The sequence below is a fragment of the Humulus lupulus genome, chromosome 4 (assembly GCF_963169125.1).
Source record: "Humulus lupulus chromosome 4, drHumLupu1.1, whole genome shotgun sequence".
NCBI classification, from domain to species: Eukaryota; Viridiplantae; Streptophyta; class Magnoliopsida; order Rosales; family Cannabaceae; genus Humulus; species Humulus lupulus.
The window spans coordinates 188,062,126-188,068,986 of record NC_084796.1 but is presented as its reverse complement, the minus strand read 5'-3'; positions in this window follow the sequence as shown (position 1 = coordinate 188,068,986).

Here is a 6,861-nt window from a genome sequence, read left to right as displayed (position 1 = left end):
CCGTGCCCTGTAATACAAACTACAATGCCACGCCCTGCTCTACGGGTACAATAGTGTTCTTACTTGTGTCCCAAGCTTCCTGAGCATCGCTATCCCGAGCACAGTTCTCTAGTCCGGCCTCGCTGAAACCTAGTCACAACGCATTGACAAAAGCTATCCATCAATCTCTAATTCATTAAATAACTTTGGGATATAATTCTAGTCTCCGGGACCTTGGATTCTATCAATTGGGGTGATAAAATCCATCCCGAGCCCTAACTTTTGGGTTCCCGAGCCAAAAACTTCCAAACAACCAACACTTTGAACTAGGGTCACGGCCCAGCCCCTTAAGGGCCATGGCATGCCTCCAACAGAGGAAAAGTGCCTCCCTACTGGGAGACATGGGCCATGGTGTGCCTCAAGAACAGAGGCCTCCCCAAGCCTTCACACACACACGGGCCACGGCATGCCCAGCCTTGGGCCGCGGCTCGAGCCTCCGAACCCAGAAAACCTCCATTTTTTTCTGCATTTCCTTCGAGCCAACTCTTCTAAAATTAACCCAACTTAATATCTAAACCCATAATAAAGCTTGGACTTCCCTACCACACAATCTAGGCTCCATAACAAGTCCATAAATAATCACATAAACTCAGCCCATAACCAAATTAAACTTAAGAATCCAATTCACATGCAAAGTTATAATTCTAACGAAATCTCAGCAGAAACTTAGATAATTTAATGCTAGGCTCCTTACCTCAAGGATGAATTCAAGCTTACACTTGCTCTTCAACTTCCCAAGCTTACTCCTCCCAAGTTCCAAACCTTAGATTTCTGGTCTAAAATCTTTCAAAACCAAGCACCAAGAGGAGAAGTGTTGAACCGACTGAGTGAAGAGAAGCTGAGAGTTTTGTTTCCTTTACTTAATTCCAGTAGTTTCTCAAATTATCTCAGTTAAGTAATACCCCTGCCAAATGACCAAACTTCCCCTTAAGCTTAACCACAACCCTTAAGTAACCCCATGGGAAATTCCGTCATTTGTCGTGTCCCGCTAATCCCTCGAGTATTCCTATAAACCCTCGTTTAATCCCAACATACTAAATCATTGATAAGTTACATCCATTACTCAATAATTGCCAAACACATATTATATGCCCAAAATACCCCCATGCTCCTCCCGACCTGGGCATTTGACCCCGTTGTTACTTTCTAGCTAAACCGCTCCCTAGGACTGTCTCGGTTCATGCATCACAAATATATCACCACTCACACGTGGTGTCAACCACAATATACACAAATATTGCATTTATGGCCCATAGCGGGCTAAAATTAAAAACATACCCCTAACAACCAAATGGGGCCAACATGCATATTTAATTCACCTAAACATGCATTTCTAATTACATACTCATCAAATTCACATATTAATACAATAAATCAATTATTTCCCTCCAGGCAGGCTAATCAAGGCCCTAAGCCTTATTAGCAAATTTGGGACGCTACACCCACCTCCTAGAGACTACCAGTTCCCTAGTTGGCAACAAAGTCCTAAATCTTCTAGCATATAGATCACAAGGTCTACACAGACGGTCTATCACTCTAGTAGATACAAATGAATGAGTAGCTCCTACATCAATCAATGCAGTAAACGAAGAACCAGCACTAGAAATCTGACTTGTCACGGCCGTGGGACTAGCCTTAGCCTCGGTCTGGGTCAAGGTGAACACTCTAGCTGGAGTGAGGCTGTCACTCCTCGTTGGTTCCTCTTTTCTGGCTTATGGACAGCCTTTCCTCAAGTGGCTGACACTCCCACAGATGAAACATGCTTTGACTCTCCATTCCCCTAGATGTCATTGCCTGCACCGTGGGCATTCTGGGAAGCTTCTCCAGTTCTCTCCTTCGCCCTGACGACCACCAAAGGCACCCTGTGCCCTCCTGTTTAAACAAGGAGAAACAAAAGAATCTGGGGTATTTCTCTTCAGCTCACTAGGGCCACTTCCTTGGCTAGAACCAGTGAAGGGAGGCACCATCCTCCGGGCATTGCGCCTTACGGTACCTTTTTTTCCAGATTTGGTCTTTAACACCTCACTTGTAAGGGCTTTTTCCATTACTTGAGCATAGGTAGTAGTCCTTGGATCCAATGATATCTTGACATCTTAGGCTATCATTAAATTCAACCTTCGTACAAAGTGGTCTCTCCTTTCCATATCAGTAGGCACTAAGTCTGGTGCGAACTTAGCCAACCGGTAGAACTTCAAAGCATACTCATTTACCATCATTCTACTCTGAGTTAGGTTGGTGAATTCATCCACCTTTGCAGCTTGAACTGCCACACTATAGTACTTCTCATTGAAAACATCTCTGAACTCATCCCAGATCATTGTAGTCACATCTCTCTTCTCAGACACGACTTCCCACCAGATGCAGGTGTCATCCCTTAACATATAGTTGGCACAAGCCACATACTCATTTCCTTACACCCTCATGAAATCCTATATAGAAAAATTCATGTTCATCCATTGCTCTACCCGCAGTGGGTCTGGACCTCCCTCAAAGGTGGGAGGGTGTTGCTTTCTAAACCTCTCATATAGAGGCTCCCACCTATTCTTCATCATAAGCTAGGCTGGCACTCGTGCCACAACTTGTGGGGCCTGTAGCTCAACATCCCGAGGAGGAGCCTGGTGCCTCTGCTCTCGGAGTTCATCTTCACTTCTCTAAAGTCTGGCTTGCATTTCTGCAAACATATGTTGCTAGCTCTGTCACGCAGGTGGAGGGTCCTGACCCTGGTTGTTATCTTCGGCCATATTTCCGCTGAATCTAGTTAATCCCCGAGACATAACTTCAATATGCCTACAATCAATGACGCCCCACATTAGGCACGATAACAACATCCAAATAAGCTACCTCCCAGTTCAACCAATCAAACACAAGTATCAAATCAATACAAGACACAAACAACATACTCATATAACAGTCCAAGGGGACATGCCCTAGAATTATATATACTCATCATGCTTTAAATGTATCAATCAGGAAAACAGGGCATTTCAGATAATAAATTTGTAACGACCCCAAATTCACTATTAAGGCTTAAGGGCCTTGAGTAGTGTTCCTGGAGGGCATAATGGGATTCTGTGTGTGACTTTAATGAGTTTAATGCAAGATTATGGTTTAATGCACGTTATTTGACTATTTGATTATTTGTGATGCATGACTATGTGAATTAGTATGCATGTAGACCTGATTGAGCATAATTGTAATCTGGCCATTTTGGGCATGTTTTGTGTTGATATCGGTGATCCATGACTCGAGACGATCCTAGAGTGAGCGGGTTAGCGGAAAAGTCAAAGCGGGAATCTATACCCGGCTTGGGTTAAGCCTGGGGAGTTTAAATGAGAATTTGGAAATATATTGAGGTTAATCTTGATGATGAGGAATGTATATTTGATGATTAATCAGGTATTGGGTAGCGAGTGGGAATTATTAGGAACACTTGAGGAATTAGTTGGAATTTGGGTAATATGACTAAAATGCCCCTTTATGGGCATAAAGGTTTAGAATTATTAAGGGAGGGCATTTTGGTCTTTAGGCTTGTAAGAGATGAATTAAAGGGGGCTTTATACTTAGTGGATTTTGTAGAGATAAAGTTATAGGCTGAAAAGAAAGAAAGAAGGAAGAGAAAGGAAAAGAGAGAAAAGCTGAAGGGTTTTGTCCAAAGAATCGGTTTGTGGCTCTCCCAACCAATTTCCTTCATTTTTCTTGGGGACAAGCTCAGTGGAGAGCTAGGGTAGGCTGAGCATCAAGGATCCTAAGCTAGACTTGAGGATTTACAAGGGATTAGCAAGATCACATCAGAAATTGAGGTAAGTTCTTGGGGATTTTCTGTTTTAGGGCTTGACTGGTTTGGATTGTGTTTTTGAGCTAAATGGATGGGATTTTTGGGGAAAACAGGCCAAGGTTGTGAAGGTGCAAGCCAAGGAGGTCTAGGGTTCAATTCAAGGTCGAAATTCCACCCACGGTATGATTTCTAAGACCTTATCCTTGTTGTTTGAGTGAATTTCTGGTTTTTGGGTTCATTGTGTTAGATTTTGAGTTTTGGGTTGCTTGAGCTTGGGATTGAGTTCTTGGGATGCTTGGGATGAGTGTGAGGTGTGGATATGTGTGTTTTTTGGTTTGGAAAAGGTTTGGGCAAGTTTGGAGTAGAAATGGGAGAAGAAAATCGCAAGATGCGATTTTGGGTTTGGTCTGGCTGCAACTAGCGCTACAGCGCTAGTCAGGGGGCGCTGTAGCGCTAGCCCCTGTTTCTGATGGGGTGGTTCTGCTTGTAGCGCTACAGCGCCCTCTTTTGAGTGCTATAGCGCTGCACTGTTCACAGAGGGGATTTTTGGGCTTTTATGAAGGGATTTTGACCTAGGGTTCGGGGCTCGATTCCGCCACTTTGTTTTGGGGATCTAGGACTTCCTGGGGGCACGGGATTAGTCCCGAGGCTAGGTTTTGGTGTAACGCCCCAAACTCCAAGGACCGTTACGGTGTGCCTTGTAAACAGTGCTAAACTCGCTAGTCGAGTCATTTGGCCAAAAACGTGATCTAGGTATGATTAGCGATTTAGGGATTAAACATTTTGGTTAAGATGTAACGTTTCACTAGAACGTTTAGTATATACATTGAGATCCCGAAAATAAAGTTTCAGAGTTTATTACAGAAAATATTTACAACAGGCCGTTCTAAGCGGAAAAATAGGGTTCAACTCTAGTTCCACTTTAAACCTCGGCCGTGGCGGACGAGCAGCTGCATACGTACACATCATCACCTAAGCTCTCCAACTCAAGGATGGTCCAGCTTCCTCTTGCCTTTACCTGCACCACGTAGCACCCGTGAGCCAAAGCCCAGCAAGAAAACACAATAAAGCGTGACATAGTCCCAACGACGATCATAATAACCATTCAGGACTATCAGTCCAAGCAAATAGGTGACAATAGCCAAAAGTCACAATAATGAGCATCGCTCCTTCTATCCATGTGACGATAGGGTCACCAGGGCTCAACTGACAAATGATCCTTTCGTAAGTTTGATTAGGACAAGTGCATGGTGAATGGTCACCAACATAACCTTCCTCCTGACCCTAGAGTCGTGCTATGGACAGCGTCCCTTGGCCATGTGACAAACAGTCACCGGGGTCATATACCTTGGCCATAAACATCTGGTCATAGACCAGGCAAGCGCTTATAGTTCTCATTGACCTTCCGATCGGTCCAGCATTAATACCCCATATGAGTCATTCAATGCCGACCTCGATTAGATCTAATCTTTAATTGGCCCGGCGTTCACAACGCACTGCCACTTCTGACCCTTGGGTCGGTAAAACACGACCAGTGCTCAGCCCGTGGTGAACTTAACTAATAAGTCACAGCTTCACAGATGGATCTGACACCATTGTCGATTCTGACTAATAAGTCAGTGCCATACACAGGTAAGCCATGCCACCAAACATATATCAAATGTCCAATATCCATAGACAAAGTATTTAGCATGGTTACTAGACAGATGCCAGTAAAATTAGGACCATATACAACCACAGAGGCTCAAGCTCTGAACAATATCATACCCAGTATACAAAGCATATCCTAACCACATGTTTCTCAAGCATCATATGCAATATATCCAGCAATCCAACATGCACCAATAACAACTATGCATGTCACGTTTAATAGTCAACCAACATGCATCAAGAATAACCATGCATGTCACACATAATAATCAACGGACATGCATCAATAACAACCATGCATGTCATACTCAATAATCAACCAACATGTATCATAATAGCCATGCATGTCACATATACACAGGGTGCAGTTTTCTTACCTCAAAGTCGAGCTAGAACGATTAGAGGAACGACCCTTGAGAATGATCAACTTTTAGTCCTTTAGCGGTCACCTAGTCATAACCAAATACAATCTCCAATTAATGAAAATCACCAAAGATAGGGTCTTAACCTAAACCCCACTCTCGGGACCTCGAAACATGCCCACACGGTGAGTAGATTCGATCCCGGGCCTTAAGGATTGAAATCCCAAGCCAAAAGCCCTTAAAAACACCCAAAACAGGGTTCTAAGGGAACAGGGTAGTGCTACAGCGCTGCCCTTCTAGCGCCCCAGCGCTCAAGACAGAGTCACAAACCACCCAGCTGAGCCCTGTGTAGCACTAGAGCGCCCTCTGATGGGCGCTGTAGCGCTACCCCCAGACAGCACCACCCCTGAAACTTCCTTCTTCGTCTTCCTCAATTCTAACTCGATTCTAATGCTTCCAAATCCCATTTTTGGTGCCAAATGAACCCAAAAACCATCCCCACATGTCCTAGGGACCACAACCCCAAGAACCCTAGCTAAAACTCCAACCAATTCCCAAGTTTCCAACCCAAAAAAACCAGCTGAAACTTAACTAAGAAAACAGAGCAAAACCAAGAGTTCTAGTGGCTAGAAACTCACCTTAACCTTGGCAACACACCCTCTTCAATGGTGGAGCGTAACCCTAGCTTGGCTAAGCTTGGTTCCTTGGCTCGATTCCTCAAACTGAGCTCGAAAATCCAAAGAGAAAAGAGGAAGAAAATCTATCGGGAGAGAAGGAGGAGAGACTCTGTTTTTGTTACTCTTTTACAGCCTTAATGGCTGATATATATCTCTTAGGGTAAAAAGACCTAAATACCCTTAGGTCTAAAATGAAACCTTAGCAGCCACCAAGGGCAAAACCGTCCTTTCACACCTATTTCATTAATCACAATTAACATCCTCCAATTCCCGCTATTCCCAATATTCTCAAACACCAATAAGCCATATCCCATTACCCTTTAATTCCCGGTAATGCTCTAACCATTAAATTCACCCT